Source organism: Ranitomeya variabilis, chromosome 8 (genome assembly GCF_051348905.1).
Source record: "Ranitomeya variabilis isolate aRanVar5 chromosome 8, aRanVar5.hap1, whole genome shotgun sequence".
NCBI classification, from domain to species: domain Eukaryota; kingdom Metazoa; phylum Chordata; class Amphibia; order Anura; family Dendrobatidae; genus Ranitomeya; species Ranitomeya variabilis.
This window is the reverse complement of record NC_135239.1, coordinates 197,002,090-197,025,006: the sequence shown is the minus strand read 5'-3', so window position 1 is coordinate 197,025,006 and position 22,917 is coordinate 197,002,090. Positions and strand designations below refer to the sequence as shown.

Below are 22,917 nucleotides of genomic sequence, written 5' to 3'. Positions count from 1 at the left end.
TGATAAATTGTAGAGATACACCCCCCTTGAGTAAATGAATGGTAACGCCTAGTTGTCAACTTTGTTATTCCATTTGAAACTGTATAAAGTTGACAACTAGGCGGTACCATCAACCTTGTTAAGGGAGTGTATCCCTACATAGTCTATCTGTGACGCTAATTCTGGCACCCCTGAATGTTTGTACTTCGCCGTCCATGCAGGAAGGCCAACATACTCACGGTCGTATGGTTACCTCCCCCATCTTCTGCGCTCTGTACACGCCGCACTTCCTGGCAGCTCCCCATTCTTAATTGGGCTGCGCACACACCTAAAAAGATGCCCCCAGCCAATAGCTGGAAGGCATCTTGTATAAAAGGGTGCACAACTGTATGTTGCCAGGTCCCTCGTGTTAGTTCCCATGTAGTCAGTTCCCGAACCCCTTGGTCCTTGTGCGGAAAGGCCCTAAACCCGAACCCTTGATCCATGTGTGACCAGGGCCTAAACCCGAACCCCCAGTCCTTGTGTGGCCAGGGCCTAAACCCGAACCCCTGGTCCTTGTGCAGCCAAAGCCTGAACCCCTGGTCCTTGTGTGGCCAGGTCCTAAACCCGAACCCCTGATCCTTGTGCAACCACAGCCTGAACCTGAACCCCTGATCTTTGTGCGGCCAGGTCCTAAACCCGAACCCCTGGTCCTTGTGCGGCCAAAGCCTGAACCTGAACCCCTGATCCTTGTGCGGCCAGGGCCTAAACCCGAACACCTGATCCTTGTGTGGCCAGGGCCTAAACCCGAACCCCTTTCCTTGTGCAGCCAGGGCCTAAACCCGAACACCTGATCCTTGTGCAGCCAGGGCCTAAACCCGAACCCCTTTCCTTGTGCGGCCAGGGCCTAAACCCGAACCCCTGGTCCTTGTGCGGCCAGGGCCTAAACCCGAACCCCTGGTCCTTGTGTGGCCAGCGCCTAAACCCGAACCCCTGGTCCCTGTGTGGCCAGGGCCTACATCCGAACCCCTGGTCCTTGTGTGGCCAGGGCCTAAACCCGAACCCCTGGTCCCTGTGTGGCCAGAGCCTACATCCGAACCCCTGGTCCTTGTGTGGCCAGGGCCTACATCTGAACCCCTGGTCCTTGTGCGGCCAGGCCCTAAATCTGAACCCCTGGTTCTTGTGCGGCTAGGCCCTGAACTCTGAAGCTGTTCCAGCGGTCCATGAACTCTGAAGCTGCTCCGACGATTCCTGAACTGTAAAGCCGCTCCACTGGAACCTGAACCAGTTCCCGAGACCTGTGTGTCTGAATGTGCACCTATCCCAGTATTCCATGTTATCCAGACTGTTATAGTCTCCGAATCCAGCCCTGTCTGGAACTCCATGTCAGTATCCGTGCTGCCCAAGGAGTAGTCTGAATGGAGCCAGAGTCCGTGTCCTTGTAACGGAGGGGTATCTGGTCCTCTTTAAGGAAATCCTCAAAATTTAAGAATCTAGAATCCATCCCTAGTCATTACTTTGGGCACAACAGTCGTCTCCTGAGAGGGGCTTCACCTTTGTGTCCTTCCTGTTCTATGATTAATTTGGCGATGCAGTGAAGGTAAAATCGTGGATCTATTTCTGAACTGAGACGATTTATTGCTGTGTGATTGGCATTCCCTAATAATGCCCACAGGTTAGGGTAATAAATACTGAGATGTAATGATGGTTTAATAATGCATTGTGCATAGACCTGAGCTATGGCGCACAACACGGAACTATGGAGAAAGAGCTTTTCTACACGGAAATACAGGAATATATCCACCGTATATTAAAGGGGTATTCCAGACAAATTTGTTTATAACCTACCCAGTGTTTAGGTGCTAAATCTCAGATAAGTCGGAGTTCTATCACGGGGATCCCCGAATTATGTGGATCCATCATAGGCACATCTTTTTTTTTTTTTTTTTTTTTTTTTAGTAAATTTGAGCAAGCACCACCTGTTTCAAGTCACCACAATCGTATGAAAAATGTACTATTGGGAGGTGAGAACACAGTGTCCCCCCACCAGTGATTGTCGGGCCCCTCCATGGATTTCCTCAGCTGTACACACAAGTATTACTAATGTCAATGCCTTAGGAAGGGTAATGGTGTCCTTTCCTTTGGATAGGTTATCAATATCAGATCTGTGGTGGAGCTGACACATCCGCACAACTGTTTCTTGTTCTGGCTGTGTGCACAAAATAGTTAACTACTGACTGGTAGCAGTGAGAAGAGCTGTGCTGTTTGGCTAAAAACAGCTGATTGGTGGGAGCGCTGGGTGGAGAAGTCCAATAGATATCCGATCCTGTGGATAAGACATCAATATTATAAGCCTGGGGAAACCCTTTAAGGTGGACCTGTGACTGGGTCAAAAGTGGCCAGTTTTTAGTCTTCTTTTATTCCCACTCTTCCCCTGAGTATTCCACTTTTTCTTTTTTTAAGATCCTCCATGTGGTTCCAGAGATATGAGCGCTTTTTATTTAGCAGTAGTTTTTACGGCTTTTACAATGTGGGCGTGGCTCACAGAATGCTCTGTGGGTGTGTCTTTACCCTGCTCTGCATAATTTCCCTGTGAGTCACGCCCCTTTTGTAAAGACTATAATAATGGGTGCAAAATAAAAAAGGCCATATCTCTGGAACCGTATGGCGGATTTGAAAAAAAAGAAAAAATGAAGAACTCAGGGGAACAGAAGGAATAAGATGAGAGCAAAAGCTGGTCACTTTTGACATAGTGACAGGTCCTCTCTTAAATGTCCACCATTTTTATTGTATGGACTGTCACGGCGGTAACTCGCACATCTCCGCAGCGCCCCTCTACTCACCACATGTTTGTTTTTTTTCTCCTGTCAGGTTGTTCCACTATTGCATTCGTTTAGCCTTAGGGGTGTGTGGCCGGTCACTGCAGGAATTTAACCCTGCTAGGTCCTGCAGAGATTAGGTTCTCCAGCCTATCCGTGCCAGCAGGACCTTTATTAGGCAGCTCGGCCCTCCACTCCCCGCCCGAACATTGGTTCCTACCCCGTTTGTTCATGTGTATGCTTTCTACTGTATTCCACTTTCTGTTACTGACCCGGCTAGTTCTCCCATCCTGCCTGACCTCTCCGTCCTTGACGGCGGCTATTTCTACTGATTCTGTCTTGCCTGCCCCAATCTCTGACTGTCTGACCACGTTTTGTCTACCTTTGACTCTGACCTTCCGATCAGCTGCTGCAGTGCCAAAGACTGCCCTAGAGTGTTACCTGGCTGCATCCAAGCCTATCCTCACCATCCGAGGCTCTAGTGAAAACCGGATGGTTGCTTATTCAGGCCCCTCCATGGGAAGCCCGGCCTGTCGCGCAAGTGAGTCAACACCCACCAGTGTTACATGGGCAAACTGGTTTTCCAGCTGTTGAAAACCTACAGTTTTGCAACATCTGCAGAGCCACCAGTTGGAGATCACCTTCCTAGACCAAGCTGCTCCAAGCTTTATGCTATGTTCTTCCAGTACTTTAGGATCTTGATGCCAAGGATAGCATTTGATGTAGGCATTTTGACTATTGCTAATGCCAAAAAAGTCAATGTGGCTGCGAAGAGACCTCACTTTACACCCACGTATTTTGAAAATTCAGCTGAACCCATAAGCAAATCAGACAAATTTATGTTGTGCCTCGGGTGGTTATGCAGGCCTATAATTTAGTGACAAACCTATTAGGCGCCTATTACCCCAGAACTGCGGGCTGAATCGAGACTCCTAATCTGCATTCTGTAATTAGACTCTCTTGTACCGCGGTCGAATCTGTGTTGTTTTAGCAGGTGATTCAGCGTCTGAGATGAGTAGATCCTACTGCGATGGCGCTTCATCTACCAGCACGATACAAGCAAAGAGACGTCAGCCGCTTCCTGTCCTCTCCCTGCTGGGCAGCGGCAGTAGATGACAACGTGGGGGATCTTGTGAGAGAAGGAATTTATAGCGTTCCCTGTGATGATTACAATCAACATAAAAATTTATCCGGAGATGACATTGTGCAGACCTCATGGGCAGTGTTCATCAGAGGTGGCCGCTCTTAATTACCGAGAGAAGCGGAAAGTCTTAAACTCTCCCGTAGAACAAAGGCGACCACGCAGAGCGGCTGGTGCTTCAATAAATCGGCGGCTCTTTGAAATAATACTATCTTGGTTACTCGGCCATATTTCTTTCACATCAATTGGGTTCTTTTGTTTTTTTTTTTTATATTTTGACCTGAATATGTTCGATTGGCTTATTAGGCTCCTGCGAGAGACAGAAATGAAAAATCTCCCGACGATTTGGGCCCCCTCTTCTTCACCGTCGGGGGGCAGTAATCTAATGATTATAATATGGTATTCTTGTTAATCTGCTGGTTAAATGGTCTTAAAACATGACAACCACCTTTCTGATTTTAGAATTATGCTTTCAGCGGTTGTCCCTTCCCTTCCCCCCACTCCTGGTCAGATCGATGTATTTACGAGTGGGGGGTGTCAATAATAAATCCTAGAGATTTTAACATCTGTTGTAATATGATTCAGATTAATAAAGTATCTATAATAATAGTTTCAATATGTCCACAATGGTTCTACACGCTGTCTACTTCGCAAGTGTGGCTAATCCACCTGCCACTACGCTGAAACCAAAGATTAAAAATAAGAAAAGGGCCATGAGCCAGTGTTCTTATATGAAGGCCAATCAAATATCATAAACATTCCACAATTGTGTAAGGAGATGGACATACAGCCCACATACCCCCTTGAAGACACGGGTACTGTTGCATGTGTTATTGGGGATAGTATTACATTCTGCTCGACAGTAGGGTGAGTTAGTTAATATTCCCGCAGCATCTGATTTCTTGTACTACTGAACTGATTAGAAGCACTTCATCTTCATATTAAATGGTGCAGGTTTTCTTTTAGCAGTGCAGGGTTTAATCTGCTCTGTTTAGAGCTTCTGGAAGCTTTCCTGCATTAAGGCTCTCAGCTGTTCACTGTTAGCCACTCCCCTCTCCTATGTATTCTGGGCCTTGGCAAGCATTCATTGCCAGAGATAGCTTCATTCTACATGGTTTAGGAGATGGTGGTTTGTTGTTGTTGTTGTTTGAAAAGGCGTTTGGTGGATTTATGAGACTGTTGCGAGGTTTTGGTTGTGTGCTAATCCCCTTCTTCTCTTACTTTGGTTTTTCCCCATCCTCCACTCCCCGGTGTTTACCTTTTGTTGATTGTGTGTATATTTATATGATTGGTGTTTTCCTTTATTCCTGTTTGTATTATCTTGTTAGTCTGGTTGGTGTATTATGGTACTCTGTTACTTTCCCCTTCCCTGGGTGGGGGAAGGGTACAGGGTTTAGGAGCTAAGGCAAAATACGTGGCCCAGGTGTCTTCACCATCAGAAGTAATCCGAGGAACAGGGCTAGCCAGGGCGCTCTTAGTGTTAGGGACAGGGAAGGAGCTCCTGTTCCCGGGATACCTGAAAGCAGAGTTGACACATGGTTTATCATTCGTAAAGGAAAGGTGCCGCATTTTATTTTTTGTATTAAAAATGATTGTTTATATAAACAATTATTTTTAATACAAATTTACATTTTTTAACTTTAGCATTTTTTTTATTATTAATTTTTTTTTCAGCCACTGGGCGCCGCCATTTTGCTTTGCAGGAGTGTAAGTGTAGCTGCACGGCACTTTCACTCTGCATTTACGGCAGCCCAGGGCATAGACATCTGCGGTCGGGAGCCGACTCTATACCTACCATTATAAGCTGCTTTCTGCTGTGTCTGGCCACGCCCCCTGAGCCGTCCACAGCACGGCAGAGGCAGGAGACCAGCGCCATTTTCCTGGAGCTCACACTGCAGCTGTGAGCTCCAGCTTACCAGGATAATCAAAGGAGCCCTGCAGCTATAGGAGGAGGAGGAGGAGACCAAGGACGGGAGGGAGAAGGACTCAGCCGGGAGCCGTGAAGTAAGTATCAGTGGGGAGGGGGAGAGGGAATCTAATCCTCTCCTTTGTGGTGCTGACTGAGCAGTTATCTCCTCTCATGTGTGTTACTGTGCTGTGTATCTACTCCTCTCCTGTGTGATACTGTTTGCTTAGCCATGCATCTAATCATCTCCTGTGTGATACTAACTGAGCTGTGTATCTAATCCTCTCCTGTGTGATACTGTGTGCTGAGCCATGCATCTAATCCTATACTGTGTGATACTATGCTGAGCCGTGTATCTAATCCTCTCCTGTGTGATACTATGTTGAGCCGTGTATCTAATCCTCTCCTGTGTCATACTGTCTGCTGAGCCGTGTATCTAATCCTATCCTGTATGATACTGTCTGCTGCGCCGTGTATCTAATCCTATCCTGTGTGATACTGTCTGCTGCGCGTGTATCTAATCCTATCCTGTGTGATACTTTCTGCTGCGCGTGTATCTAATCCTCTCCTGTGTGATACTATGTTGAGCCGTGTATCTAATCCTCTCCTGTGTCATACTGTCTGCTGAGCCGTGTATCTAATCCTATCCTGTATGATACTGTCTGCTGCGCCGTGTATCTAATCCTATCCTGTGTGATACTTTCTGCTGCGCGTGTATCTAATCCTCTCCTGTGTGATACTATGTTGAGCCGTGCATCTAATCCTCTCCTGTGTCATACTGTCTGCTGAGCCGTGTATCTAATCCTATCCTGTATGATACTGTCTGCTGAGCCGTGTACCTAATCCTATCCTGTGTGATACTGTGTGCTGAGCCATGCATCTAATCCTATACTGTGTGATACTATGCTGAGCCGTGTATCTAATCCTATCCTGTGTGATACTATGCTGAGCCGTGTATCTAATCCTATCCTGTATGATACTGTCTGCTGCGCCGTGTATCTAATCCTATCCTGTGTGATACTATGCTGAGCCGTGTATCTAATCCTATCCTGTATGATACTGTCTGCTGAGCCGTGTACCTAATCCTATCCTGTGTGATACTGTCTGCTGCGCCGTGTATCTAATCCTATACTGTGTGATACTATGCTGAACAGTGTATCTAATCCTATACTGTGTGATACTGTATGCTGACCTGTGTATCTAATCCTATACTGTGCTGACCTGTGTATCTAATCTGCTCCTGTGTGATACGGTCTGCTGAGGCTACTTTCACACTTCCGTCAGTACGGGGCCGTCGCAAACCGTTGGCCCGACGTACCGACGGATGTTGTGCTAAATTTAGCACAACGTGGGCAGCGGATGCAGTCTTACGACGCATCCGCTACCCAGTGTGATGAGCGGGGAGGAGGGTGCGGAGTTCCGGCCGCGCATGAGCGGGCAGAAAAAGCGGAACCGACGGACAAAAAAAGTTACATGGTACTTTTTTTTGCGCGTCGCGGCCGCCGAAACACAACGCATCCGTCGCACGACGGATGCGACGTGTGGCCATACGTCGCAATGTGTCGCTAATGTAAGTCTATGGGGAAAAAGCACATCCTGCGGGCAACTTTGCAGGATGCGTTTTTTCTCCAAAACGAAGCATTGTGACGTATCCCTAAAGACGAAAGTGTGAAAGTAGCCTGAGCCGTGTATCTAATCCGCTCCTGTGTGATACTGTCTGCTGAGCCATGTATCTAATCCTATCCTGTGTGATACTGTCTGGTGAACAGTGTATCTAATCCTCTCCTATGCACTCCTCTCCCCCCTGCATGTCTTTCCCCATTGCACACACAACTCAATGCGTGCGATAACAGGAGCTGCAGGGGTCATGCTGTATTATGGCATTATGTGAGATCTATATGACGGTATTATGTCATCTGTATGGTGGTATTATGCTTTATCAGTATTGTGAGAATTATATGGTGGTATTGTGTGTGATCTATATGGCGGTATTATGTGAGATCTATATGGCGGCATTGTGACAAGTATGTGGCGGTATTGTGTGATCTATATGGCGGTATTATGTGAGAACACTATGGAGGTATTATGTGTGATCTATATGGCGGTATGTGAGAACACTGGCGGTATTATGTGTGGTCTATATGGTGGTATTATGTGAGAACTGTATGACAGTATTGTGTGATCTATTTGATGGTATTGTGTGTGATCTATATGGCGGTATTATGTGTGATCTATATGGCGGTATTATGTGAGAACACTATGGCAGTATTATCTTCAGAAAGCGGACCATTATAGGGTGGTTCTGGCTGAGCACCTGCACGCGGGTCTGGGGTAATAGAGGGGGCAGCATGACCTCCAGTTAGGTGCAGTCAGGGCTGGCGAGGCAGCTGAAGAGAGGGGTCTCATTTTTATCGTTACTATATGGCTACATTTCCTTCCCAGCGTCACCCCAGACTGCACCTGTCGTCTCGCTTTCACACATCGCCAGGACAGGATGGAGAAGACAGGATCTGAGGAGGGGAATGGGGTCTTTGCATGCAATGTCTGGATCAGAACAGGCCATCAATCCACAGAAATGTTTCCTGGATTTCTGAGGAGCAGACGGTCCATCCATGTGTATAAAAGACAGTGCTCTGTGTACAATCCCTGGCTGCTCCGCGCACTAAACAGGGTGCCCCCCATAGACCAGCACACTGCTCTCCTGAAATACTCTGTGCTGCTGTCACCCTGCTCCCTCCACCACATATCTCCCAGAATCCTTGCTGCCTGCCATCCTCGGTGACTGTCTACTTGTCAGTATAAGGCTGCTTTCACACTAGCGTCAGTACGGGCCCGTCGCAGTGCGTCGGGCCGACGTACCGACACATGCTGTGAAAGAAATGCCCGACGTGGTAGCGGATGTAGTCTTACGACGCTTCCGCTGCCCCATTGTAAGGTCCGGGGAGGAGGGGGCGGAGTTTCGGCCACACATGCGCGGTCGAAAATGTTGGACTCGACGCACAAAAAAAGTTACATGTAACATTTTTTTGTGGCGGCGGTCCGCCAAAACACGACGCAACCGTCGCACGACGGTTGCGACGTGTGGCAATACATCGCAATGCGTCGGTAATGTTAGTCTATGGTGAAAAAACGAATCCTGCAGACAACTTTGCAGGATGCGTTTTTTTTCTCCTGAATGACGCATTGCGACGTATTGCAAACAACGCTAGTGTGAAAGTAGCCTAAGGCTGCGGTCCCACTATCAGTATTTGGTCAGTATTTTACCTCAGTATTTGTAAGCCAAAACCAGGAGTGGGTGATAAATGCAGAAGTGGTGCACATGTTTCTATTATACTTTTCCTCTCATTGTCCCACTCCTGGTTTTGGCTTACAAATACTGAGGTAAAATACTGACCAAATACTGCTAGTGTGACGGCAGCCTTACTCTGCAGTCACCAACAAAATGGCTGCTCACTGGATTCCTGAATATCATCCGCTCTTATCCCTTAGCAGACACCCAGAAGGGAAGGAGAGGAGACATCACACACGTCCGCAGACTCCGCCCATAATTACTGCAGTGCTGTAATGTGAGCTAGTTGTACACTAGGTTTTTCTGAAATTTCAGCAGCTGCTCCCCCTAGTGTTTAAAAGTGGAAATTCCAAAACTTTTCAAATTATTTTTCATATTTTACTAAATTATAAACAAATGATAATATTTTTTAAGAAAATGTAAACATTAATTCTTTACATTTTTACAATTGCTGCAAAAAAATTTTTTTGGATGGCACCTTCCCTTTAACCAACACTGGCTTCCAAGTGGGTAACAATTGCAAATGCGCCCCCCAAAAAACCCTGAATTTTGTAAAGGTAAGAAAAGGCTCATTATCAGAGATTACATAATGTCCAGTACTACAGGTATTATATCTTGTATTGTCCATGTAGTAAAATATATATTTGCAGGACAAAATGCCCCATGACAAAGAATAAGTGAGCATATGCGCAATATAAAAAAATACACTTCATGACCACCCTTTATCAAAACTTTATGCTAAAAAACATGGGGGCTCCTTTAAAGGTACACAAGGGTTAAAGAGAGTGGGTGAGGTGGCAATTATATTAAGCAAATTTCACGGGTTTAGAGCCAATAGATCTTTCAATTAGACACCGTGAAACCGAAGGGACTGAACCTCGAGATCGAACTCTTCGCATTTCAGTAATTACCCTATTAGTTTAAGTATGCACAGGTGCTGCTAAAAGGGCCTATACTTACCTATTGGGCCCACCCTGAGGAAGGAAACTGACTTTTCCAAAACGCGTTGGAAAGAAGTTTGGTTCGTCCTGCTATTCATACCAGCAGCGTGATGTCAAGCTCCAGCAGTGAAGACATCCACCGATGTTAATTCATCAGCTCTCGCTTCGTGCGTGTGTCGGCGGCCTGGAGACAGTGCACTCGGGAACTCTGCTCACTGACTAACGGAATGGGCTATACATCCAACCAGCAGGTACTCATCCTGAATCATCACGTAATTTAGCAGCAGGTCTGTTGTGAACTCTGTTTTCAGGCTCCCTCTTGTGGTCACGGGTGGTATGGTGTGACTTTTGCTTTGGGCTCCCCCTGGTGGCTTTGTTTGTTATCCTGCTGGTCTCTGGCTATCAGCTGGTTCGTTATCCTCTGGGAGGTTCCTATATAGCTCTGTTTTACTCCCACTTGTTGCCGGCTGTCGATGTAATCAGTGCTACTCAGTTTCCTTCTGACTACCTTGCTCCCAGTCCATCCAGGACAAGCTAAGTTTTGTTTGCTTATTTTTGATCAGCAGTGTTTATCATGTTTTCTTGTCCAGCTTGCTAAAATGTATTCCCTCACTTGCTGGTTGCTCTAGTGGAATGAGTTTCTCCCCACACACCGTTAGTTGGTGCGTGGGTTCTTGAAATCTCAGGATGGATATTTTGTAAGGGTTTTTTTATTGATCGCATAGACCCCTGCTCTATTTTCTGCTTTCTAGTACTAGTGGGCCTCTTTTGCTGAATCTGATTTAATCCCTATGTATGTGCCTTCTTCTTACTTCACCGTTAATATTTGTTGGGGGCTTCTATATCTTTGGGGATTATTTCTCTGGAGGCAAGCGAGGTCTTTCTTTCTCTTTAGGGGTAGCTAGTTCCTCAGGCTGGCTCGAGACGTCTAGGAATTTTTTTAGGCACGTTCACCGGCTACCTCTAGTTGTGTTGGATAGGTTCAGATTTGCGATCAGTCCAGTTACCATCTCCCTAGAGCTTGTCTCAAGTTTATTCACTTGCTGGTCTATTTGTGATCCTCAGCCACTAAGGATCATAACTGTTGTGATCCTAATGGCAGAGGATCTCAGGGTCTTCAGCAAAGTCTGCAAACATAAAAACTAGCTCTTAGGGAGGTGGTAACTGAGCTGACCACATACCTGATCCTAGCCCACAAATAATAGCAGCCGGGGAACGTGCCTACGTTGGTACTAGACGTCTCGCGCCAGCCGGAGATCTAACTAACCCTTTCAGAGAAAATACAGACCTCACTTGCCTCCAGAGAAAGATACCCCAAAGTAGATACAGGCCCCCAACAAATAATAACGGTGAGGTAAGAGGAAAGGACAAACGTAAGCATGAACTAGATTCAGCAAAGAGAGGCCCACTAAATAATAGCAGAAATATAGAAAGCGGACTTATGTGGTCAGCGAAAAACCCTACAAAAATATCCACGCTGAATATCCAAGAACCCCCGTACCGACTAACGGTATGGGGGGAGAATATCAGCCCCCTAAGAGCTTCCAGCAAAATCAGGAATCACATTATGAACAAGCTGGACAAAAAACAGAATAATACAAATAAACAAAAAAACAAGAAAGCAGTACTTAGCTTATGTTGCAAAAATCAGGACCAGTAGACAAGAGCAACCAGACAAGGACTGATTACATGGATGCCAGGCAATGGACTAAGACTCCAGGAAGTTTCAATAGAAACACCCAGAGTCTTAACGAACCAGGTGACTACCAACCTGGGGAAAGAGTATCCAAGAGCCATACCGCGAGTGACCACAAGAGGGAGCCCAAAAGTATAGTTCATAACACATAACACAGGTCATTATCAGAACAGAGACAATGAGTAGGGTGATGGAGATGAGGGATGAGATGTAGGGCGGTGCAGAATTGTGGACGAGAATGATAGGTTTATATTGAACTCTGTAGCAAATGGGCAACCAGTGCAATGACTGGCACAGAGTAGAGGCATCGGTGTAACGGTTGAATAGATCTATCTACAAAAAAAAAAAAAGAAAAACTGATCCGCTCCTCTGAACATAATACACCAAGTGTGAACAGGTGCAAGCTGCTGTGACTGCATAATAAACAATCAAAAGAATACAGCCGCCTCTGTAAGCCCACTATTCTAGAATATTCTTAGAAAAATGAAGGTGCTTAGCATAGAAATTGGTTAGTTCATAAGGGCCCACCAGCCATGACAAGGCGAACTTTCTTTGATAGGATCGTAAACTTCAAACACACCGCTTCCAGGCTAAAATCTATCTATCTATCTATCTATCTATCTATCTATCTATCTATCTATCTATCTATCTATCTATCTATCTATCTATCTATCTATCTATCATCTATTATCCATCTATCTATCATCTATGTATTATCTATCTATTATTTATCTATTATTTATTTATCTATCTATTATCTATTATGTATCTATTATCTATCTATTATTTATCTATCTATTATCTATTTATCTATTATCCATCTATATATTATCTATCTATCATCTAGTCTATGGAGCCAGGGTTGGACTGTCCCAATATAGGATCCTAGAATATGAAACTGTAATCTGACACTAAATTGAATCTGTCAGTACCATGGTCATTTTCTCAAGATTTTTGTAATTTTTTAGGGGGATATGTATATATATAATATATAGTCTCTGGTTGATAATTTCGTGAGGACATGAGGCCCTGGCTAATTGCAGGCCTTCATCATTGAGTATTCCTGCACACGCTCCCAGGATTTCTCATTTTGCTCTTGCACACAGTGGTCGTGTAGAGTAACTGGCGGAACAATGTACGCTGCCAGAATCCGGCAATTCTTAGGAGACCTGTGAACTGAAATCAATAAAACTGAATTAAAGTAGAGCAATTTACATGGCTCTGCCACTCATCCCACCGCGCAGATATTGAAGGTCAGGAACGTGACCCGCTGCTGCCGGGTGCATGTTGTCAGATGATATTCCGCATCTGCACGGCCGCCTCAGGCGGGGGACTGACCTGTCACTACGAGGTGACGTGTAATATCAGGCGCATCCTTGTGGTCTGACATCTCCCTCATTCATTTATTCTGCTTTTTCTTGGCGGCTGGGACCAGAATGCGCGGCGGAGGAATGTGATCCTTATTGATCTATTCGGATGCCCCCTCGCTCAATGTGATGGATTGACTTCAAAGGACTTTCAGAATTAGCTTTGTGTCTTATGTGCATAGTAATCAGCAGCCGTCATCCGGGCTATGTAGATGAATAAGAAATCAATTCCATCTTCCAGATATATTTAGCACCTTATTGAAGCATGTTTGTAAAAATTTCCAAAAATCCCATACATTTTTACAGTTTGATAATGTTAAAGGGGTTGTCCACTACTTGAAAAAAACCTTATTAAAAAGCACAGTAAGGGGGAAAAATAATTAATAAAAATTCCACCCACCTCCCAGACGAGTGCCAGTCATTTGGACTCAGAGTTGCATCCCCCGAGGGTCGGCTGAGATCAGCATCTGGAGGGGCGTCATGTGAGTATTGCAGCCAATCCACATCTACCAGCTATGGAGAGTGGTGAGCATCTTTTTTTTTTTTCCTTCATATCTTGGACTCATTAATAAGGGGTTGCCTAGTGATGGACAACCCCTTTAAGGAACTTTCTGGGATTCTCTAGCCTTATGATTGGTGGCAGTCTGACCCCTGTACTTGAATAAACCATGCAAAAGCCATGGAGCTTGCACTATTCTACTTCTCTGTGATGGGCCCTGAATCCTGAGGTGAAAATCATTGGTTTGTTAATTAATGGTCACAAATCAATCACATCAGACATATCCGACCAAGATTAGGAAAAAAAATGATCATTGTGTCGGGGGAGCTCTCCTTTATAAAGCTCCTATTCAGAAATGGCAATTCAGCTCCCATTCACTTTAATAGGCGCTGAGATGCAGTACTTGAGAACAACCGAAAAAACAGTGTATGTAATGTTATAGCTCTTTACACTTTGTGCTTCCAGAAGCTGATTGGTGGAGCTGCCTAGTGTCTCTGTGCCACCTGACCACATTGCCTGGTGTCTCTTTGCCCACTGAGCACATTGCGTGGCATCTGCAAACCATCTGAGCGCACTGTCTGAATACTGTTTGCCAGCTACGTGTATTATTTGGCATCTGCCTGCCACCTGAGCGCACTGTCTGGCATCTGCCTGCCACCTGAGCGCACTGTCTGGCATCTGCCCGCCACCTGAGCGCACTGTCTGGCGTCTGCCCGCCACCTGGGCGCACTGTCTGGTGTCTGCCTGACACCTGAGCGCACTGTCTGGCATCTGCCTGCCACCTGGGCGCACTGTCTGGCGTCTGTCTGCCACCTGAGCGCACTGTCTGGCGTCTGCCTGCCACCTGAGCGCACGGTCTGGTTCCTGTGTGTCATCTGAGTGCATTGCCTGGCCTCTATGTGCCACCTAAGCATATTTGGCATCTGCGTGCCACCTGAGCGCACTGTTTGGTGTCTGCCTGCCACCTGAGCACAATGTCTGGCATCTGCCCGCCACCTGAGTGCACTGTCTGGCGTCTGCCCGCCACCTGGGCGCACTGTCTGGCGTCTGCCTGCCACCTGGGTGCACTGTCTGGCGTCTGCCTGCCAACTGGGCGCACTGTCTGGCGTCTGCCTGCCACCTGGGCGCACTGTCTGGTGTCTGCCTGACACCTGAGCGCACTGTCTGGCATCTGCCTGCCACCTGGGCGCACTGTCTGGCGTCTGTCTGCCACCTGAGCGCACTGTCTGGCGTCTGCCTGCCACCTGAGCGCACGGTCTGGTTCCTGTGTGTCATCTGAGTGCATTGCCTGGCCTCTATGTGCCACCTAAGCATATTTGGCATCTGCGTGCCACCTGAGCGCACTGTTTGGTGTCTGCCTGCCACCTGAGCACAATGTCTGGCATCTGCCCGCCACCTGAGTGCACTGTCTGGCGTCTGCCCGCCACCTGGGCGCACTGTCTGGCGTCTGCCTGCCACCTGGGTGCACTGTCTGGCGTCTGCCTGCCAACTGGGCGCACTGTCTGGCGTCTGCCTGCCACCTGGGCGCACTGTCTGGCGTCTGCCTGCCACCTGAGCGCACTGTCTGGCGTCTGCCTGCCAACTGGGCGCACTGTCTGGCGTCTGCCTGCCAACTGGGCGCACTGTCTGGCGTCTGCCTGCCACCTGGGCGCACTGTCTGGCGTCTGCCTGCCACCTGAGCGCACTGTCTGGCGTCTGCCTGCCACTTGAGCGCACGGTCTGGTTCCTGTGTCATCTGAGTGCATTGCCTGGCCTCTATGTGCCACCTAAGCATATTTGGCATCTGCCTGCCACCTGAGCGCACGGTCTGGTTCCTGTGTGTCATCTGAGTGCATTGCCTGGCCTCTATGTGCCACCTGAGCATATTTGGCATCTGCGTGCCACCTGAGCGCACTGTTTGGTGCCTGTGTGCCACATGATCGTATTATCTGGCATCTGTGTTCCATCTGGCCACACTGCCTGGCCTTTATGTGCCACCTGAGCGCACTGTCTGACGTCTGCCTGCCACCTGAGCGCACTGTCTAGCGTCTGCCTGCCACCTGAGCGCACGGTCTGGTTCCTGTGTGTCATCTGAGTGCATTGCCTGGCCTCTATGTGCCACCTGAGCGCACTGTTTGCCACATGATCGTATTATCTGGCATCTGTGTTCCATCTGGCCACACTGCCTGGCCTTTATGTGCCACCTGAGCGCACCATCTGGCACAACCCAACTTTGAGGTCAGACGTCTTTTGATGCCCTTGACCCGAGTACTGCTGAGAATTGATTGTGCCACTTTATATTTTAGTGTCTAAGAAATTGCTGACCTATCCTTAGTACGGGTCCTTAATATCAGCTCATCTAGGGTTTGACACCCAACTGGATAGTGAGACTTGGTGTCCTAAGTCTTACTAAGAGACCTGCAGAACCAGGGCTGTGGAGTCGGAGTCTTGGGGTCGGAGTCTCAGCCCATTTTGGTGGAGTCGGTGTCATGGAAATTGAGGAGTCGGATGTTTGGCTTACTGACTCCACAGCCCTGTGTAGAACATCCTTTATGGACCTGTACTGGGACTTTGTTGCATTCTAAGTCCATACTCCTGTTACTCAGTATTGTGAGACCTGTATGTTGCCTGTGGTTAGTTTATTATCCACAAAACCTGGAATTGCAGCCAGGGGGCCCGTTGGAGGTGTAGACCATTCCTTAACTGACCGGTGCAGCCCTGAGCAAGGCATTAACCAAAAGAAGCCTCTCAACGTCCCTCAGTTGCAGTTGGCGTCTGAGTGCCACCTGGTTCTGTCCCGCCGAACTGAATAGATATAAGCTGCAGTTCCTGGAAGAGCCAATGATCAAGGGGGGGGCGCTGTTTGTTTTTGTTTTTTTTCCAGAAATCTTTTTATTCTTGATGAGGAAAGCGTTTATCAACATAGGGATTCTGGTGCCATCTGGAGTTTATGGTAATTCGTAGATGAAGATTGGTCTTCCGTCAATGTGTTTCAGGGTTGAACTGTCTTGATGAAGGGGGTCTTTGTGATCCCGAAACACAGAAGAGCAGCCAGTTATCGAGTGATCGACAGGGAATCTTGTGTGTAACCTCCATCCAAACAATGTTATCCTATCTCTTTTTCTAAAATTCTATGTCTACTTTGCGAGGTTTAGAATACATATCCTGCCCCCAGAAAGCGACTGTATCGATAGGCAAAGCTATATAAAGCCTCACTCCTGATTTCCATCCATCACTGTCTATTTCCATTGATTATGAGTTTCTATAGGTTACTAGTGAACGCATTAATCTCTTATATGTCTGTTGTTTAGTATCCGCTCAGGTCAATAAGAAAACCCATTTATCAACCGCTATCTATTGGTGCTGGAGGGTCAAAAACTATTAAAAGTCATTTCTATTCCTACGATCAGCAGAATTAATGGTTGTGAATGGGGGGAGGGATGGCATAAAGTCAACTTCTAATTCTCGATTATATACATATATAAAATGCCGGGTCTCCTATTTTAGATGGATCAGAGCAGTAGGGTTCCTATCGGAGGGTGCGGCCTCACAGCCAAAAACACCCACACAATATATAAAAGCCATATTCTATACTGTTGCCAAAATTGGCTGTCAAGGTTTATTCCACGTTTGTTATGACTACAGGTTTTTTTTTTTTTTTTTACTATTATTTTTTTTTTTGCAAGGGTCAAAAGCGACGGGTTTTTTTTAGTAGAAATCTTGTCAATAAACGCTCCTTCTTTCGGAACTTTTTTTGAAGAGTTTTTCTTTTCCTGAAGTGGTTTTGAAGAGTTTTGGCATAGTATTCCTTCATTTTTGGAGCCTTTTGGTAGGATAGTGTGTAGTTTGGGGACATTTTTCCATCCGGAGATGCTTCAGAGAAGTGATATTCACTTTTTTTTCTCCCACAAAAGCTAAAAAACACAGGAAAAACAGTGTGAACATACCTTCAGGGTATATGCACTCTGTATCTTTTTGCAAAGTTTTTCAAGGAGTTTTGTGAAACTGGGTGGAAACTCTCCAAATCACGCTCAAAGATGCAAAACATGTAGTGTCTGCTCCAAAAAACTCCCTGAAAAATTCAATTTGCACATACCCACTGAGCAGAAATTCCAAGTTTTTTGAAGAGTTTGGAACTTTGGAGGAAGATTTGGAGAGATTCCGTTCAGTTTCTGCTCCGAAAAAAAAAAAAAACTCCGCAAAAAACACACACCCATTTTTTGGGAGCAGATCTGTCCCAAAATCCTCCTCATACGCCACAAAAACATTTTGAAAACTTTTCTTATTCATTTCTATTTTAAATCCCCTCCACTTGAAGAGTTTTTTTCAAGAAGGAGGAAGGATATTATCTTTTTTTTTTTTTTCTTTAAGGTAATGCTTTTGAAAAATGGAAAAAAGGGCATGTTAGTCCAGGAAAAAACCTATACAGGTTCCTACAGAATGCGGAATGCTTTTTTTCCTTTGTAGTGTTAAGATATGACTTGCAATACTAAATCTCATCAGTAGGTGGCAGCACGCAGCTTTGCGCCGCAGCCTATATCGTATGGACTAGTGATGGAGAAATTATTTCACATCTATAGAGAATTTTACAATACTGACATCCCGAGGAGATCAACCCCGACTGTCATGTATGATGATGGATTTGATGAGCGCTCCCTTCTCTATCTGACTATTCTCTTAATGTTCAGCCTTAGAGAACGACTTCCTAAAGTGTCTTTTGGGGTTTATAACGTGATTATATTTGACAACTTGAATTTGTAGTTTGTATCCGGGATCATAATAATTGCCGTCACTTTTTTTTTTTTTTTTATTGCTTCTCACTCAGCTTCTGGCTGTGGAGTGCGAAACGAAGAACTAGTAAGAAAGGAGGTGTTTCACATAAAGGGGTCCTCTAATAATGATCGCACCTGCCTATGTGCCTTTTATATACAAGTGGCCGCAATACTAGGAAAGTGATGATCTTTTGTCTGTTCCAATATCCTACAAAACCTGGAGACTGTGGTGGTGCTGTTTTTGTGCAAAAGTAGCAATTTACAAAAAAAAAAATGCTGCACGATCCCTTTAAAGAGGACCTTTAATTTGCCATAACTGTGTTTTTTTTCCCCCTAAGTAAATGCCACTGTTTTCCTGAATCCGGCGTTGTTTTTCTTTTGTTTCTGCGCCTCTCCATTCCTGAGATATGGCCTCATCTTCTCTCTATATAGAAATCAAGTCTTTTTAGCCAACTAGGTGTGGATTTCAAGAAATCCCGCCCACAGAGAAGGGATAAAGATCACGCCCATGCTTAAAAGACTAACTTTCTATAGTGGGAAGAAAGGGTCCTATCTCGGCAACGGAGAGGCATAGAAACTAAAGAAAAGCATCGTTGGATTCAGGAGAACAGCGGCATTTACACCAGGTACAAAAATGAACATCTTTATGGCAAGTGTCAGGTCCCTTTAAGTACCTAGATGTAAAGGTCATTGTGGAGGGAGGAGGAAAAGGTTCAGCTGGGAATTCGTTTATTATAATTGGTGGATCATTTATTAAAGGGGTTGTCAAAAAATGAAAAATTGGTAATATTGCAATTTTCATAATATCCGTTTGGTCTATTTTACGCTCATGCTTCCTGTCTTTCCAGGAAGCGTTTGCAGCAGTTTCCTTATCATCAGAGGCAGGATTACAATGATAGCTGTTAAAAGGGAAGTCTGGGACTCTAAGGGCTTGTTCACACTTGTGAATAAATCGGGCGAATGCAATCTGATAAAAAATCGTATTGTATTTGGACCAATGTTATTCTATGATTGTGTGCTCATCCGTTTATTTTTTTTATTATTATTATTTCAGATCTGATCGAGATCGGACTGAAAAATAAACCACTGCAGCATGCTGCGATTGCTATACGCATTCATACAAGTCTATGGGTGCATGTGAAACATCGTACTGCACTCGGATGAAACCTGAGTGCAGTGTGATTCCTGCAGTTGCGAAGCTGCACAGCACAGCTGCGTACAGCATATCCGCCCCATATTGTTATCAATAGATGTGCAGTACATAGCCACATACACTATTTCATTAGTGCAGCAGAGCTGTGCAGCTCCATAACTAAGCAGTTCCCGCCACTTCTGGAACTGTTGATTGGCGGGGTTCCTGTGCTGTGCAGCTCCGCAACTGAGCAGTTCTGGCCGACACCGGGAACAGCTTATCGGCAGGGCAGCCGGGTGTCACACCTCCACCGATCAGACGTTGATAACCTATCCCAACGAGAGGCCATCAGTTTTAAAGTCCCTAGTAACATCTATCATTGTAATCCTGGCTCTGATGATAAGGAAACTACTGCAAACTCTTCCTGAAAAGACAGGAAGTATGAGCCTAAAATAGCCCTAGTGGCTATTGTGAAAATTGCATAAATATAATTTTTTACAATTGTGACATGAAAACCAAAAATATATATAAAAAACAAAAAATACATGTCGCAAAAAAAAACTGATTTAAACAATAAGTCCTTTTTTGATTATTCTTTCCTTTAATGGAAAAAAATTGTGGGTTTTTTTTTTTTGTATTATTTTTTAGGCTTGTTCACACGTTGTGTTTTTGATGTGTGTTTTTTCCCCGCCATAAACTGGCAGCATTATTGCAGAAATTTGTAAAAAATTGTAGCAAAACGTATTCATTTATTGTCTCGTCGGCAGAAAAAAAAAAATGCAATGTGACCACAGTGTGTGAACGGAGCCCAAAACCTTCTTCACGTTCTTTTGACTTGTAGTGAATTTAAAAAATAAAAAATAGCGCACCATGACAATTCTTTATACTGCAGTTTTTTTCCCATTGAGATCACAATGGTTTGGCAAAGAAAATAAAAAAAAACTGCGCAAAAAAGGGATCGTGTGTGAACATGGCCTTGTTTTTCGTTCAAATATCTTTTTTTTTTTTTTTTTTCAACAAAAAAAATTAACGCTTTTGTACATGATTTTCTGGAATGAATGACTGCAGAATATCTTAATGAGGATCTTTGCTTCTCGAGAGCCTCGGAGTGATTTAATCAGCCGTGTTATGCAGCAAGGACCGCCTGAGAAGTAACAAGCCGGCGCTGACGGCCGGTATTGGCATCTTCTACTGACAGATCGACTGAAGTATTGCTTTAATTTTCCATGTGCGCAGTAATCTCTGCTCCTCTTAATTGGCAGCCCTGGCGCTTTGTGGTCCGTTATTGGCACCAAAACGCTGCACTTTGCAAATAAAGCGGCGACGTGGAGGTGGGCGATCGTCAGATGTTGGGCGTTTTTACGCGAGGTTTGGTTACACAAAGCCGCAGATATTACGGCGTTATCGTTATTTGTATCAGCGTGTAAGGGATAGCGAGAGGGAGGGGAGAAAAAAAAATACATAGGCAGTGCTACAATGTGCGCTTGTTGCCATGGGAACGGAATCCTTTGTCTGTATGTTTTCAGAATGCAGGAATTCTTTAACCGTTTCAGCGTTGGAGAATGTACGATAGAGAGAACGTCCTAATAATAATCTTTTTTTTTTTTATAATAATCTATCAATAAATCCAATGTACCGTTATTTTTGGTATATATTTTAATTTTTTTAAAATATGAATTATTATTTTATTATTATTATTTATTATAGCACCATTTATTCCATAGCGCTTTACATGTGAGAAGGGGTATACATAATAATATATAATATAATAATTATAATATAATATTAATAACCCTTTCATTCCCGTATTTGTATACAACTTGTATATGTTTATTTCCCGACATTCGGTTTAATCGCAACATTAGAAAAATAACTTAAACTTAAAAATCTAGCATCAGATTGACTTTTACTGACCGTTGCCCTGCAGTTCTGGCAGTGACCAGAAGAGCGGGCTGGTGCACCTGGCATTGTCACCGTAATGGTCAGTCCTAGAGATGCACATTGCCATTTTGGCATGTTCGGCGAAATATTAAATTTCTCTGGGGGTTGTCAGACACTCGGGGTCCATTCTCAGAGAACCAGAAGAGTGGTTGTAGAAGATCTGGAGATGTTTGGCTGTGGTTGCTACATGCCCTAAAGGCATATTTAATGGAAGAGGTCGAAAATAATAATGCTAGTTACAAATAAAAATCTACGAACAAGAAATATAAAACGATCAGAAAAAGAATATTCATCACTATTTGGCTTATTGTTTTGTTTTATTTTTTTTTTTAGCATCATTCAGGGAGGTGCTTTATAGCAGATGTGTAAGAACTTGTAGTCTGGGGATGTTCATTGACTTCTATGGAGGAGTGTTGTGAATACTGGATCCTGTGTTATCTACTGTATATAGAGGTGTTATCAGTCATTGTACAGGAGGAGGAGGAGGAGGTGAGCTGTGACATCACCTATTGTGAATGGTGGATCCTGTGTTATCTACTGTATATAGAGGTGTTATCAGTCATTGCACAGGAGGAGGAGGTGAGCTGTGACATCACCTATTGTGGTTGGTGGCTCCTGTGTTATCTACTGTATATAGAGGTGTTATCAGTCATTGTACAGGAGGAGGAGGTGAGCTGTGACATCACCTATTGAGAACGGTGGATCCTGTGTTATCTCCTGTATATAGAGGTGTTATCAGTCATTGTACAGGAGGGTACACCAAAAGAGAACGCCTCATATACCAATCTAAAAGGCAAAAGGAAAAGAGGGATATATATACAGTGGGGCAAAAAAGTATTTAGTCAGTCAGCAATAGTGCAAGTTCCACCACTTAAAAAGATGAGAGGCGTCTGTAATTTACATCATAGGTAGACCTCAACTATTGGAGACAAACTGAGAAAAAAAATTCCAGAAAATCACATTGTCTGTTTTTTTTATCATTTTATTTGCATTTTATGGTGGAAAATAAGTATTTGGTCAGAAACAAACAATCCAGATTTCTGGCTCTCACAGACCTGTAACTTCTTCTTTAAGAGTCTCCTCTTTCCTCCCCTCATTACCTGTAGTAATGGCACCTGTTTAAACTTGTTATTAGTATAAAAAGACACCTGTGCACACCCTCAAACAGTCTGACTCCAAACTCCACTATGGTGAAGACCAAAGAGCTGTCAAAGGACACCAGAAACAAAATTGTAGCCCTGCACCAGGCTGGGAAGACTGAATCTGCAATAGCCAACCAGCTTGGAGTGAAGAAATCAACAGTGGGAGCAATAATTAGAAAATGGAAGACATACAAGACCACTGATAATCTCCCTCGATCTGGGGCTCCACGCAAAATCCCACCCCGTGGGGTCAGAATGATCACAAGAACGGTGAGCAAAAATCCCATAACCACGCGGGGGGACCTAGTGAATGAACTGCAGAGAGCTGGGACCAA

General features: G+C 44.9%; 1 protein-coding gene across 6 annotated transcripts in view; it reads left to right on the top strand.

Moving 5' to 3' along the window:
- The window catches only part of MAGI1 (membrane associated guanylate kinase, WW and PDZ domain containing 1), a 446,025-nt gene that overhangs the window by 105,210 nt on the left and 317,898 nt on the right, over positions 1-22,917 (top strand). The gene's annotated exons all lie outside the window — the stretch shown is intronic.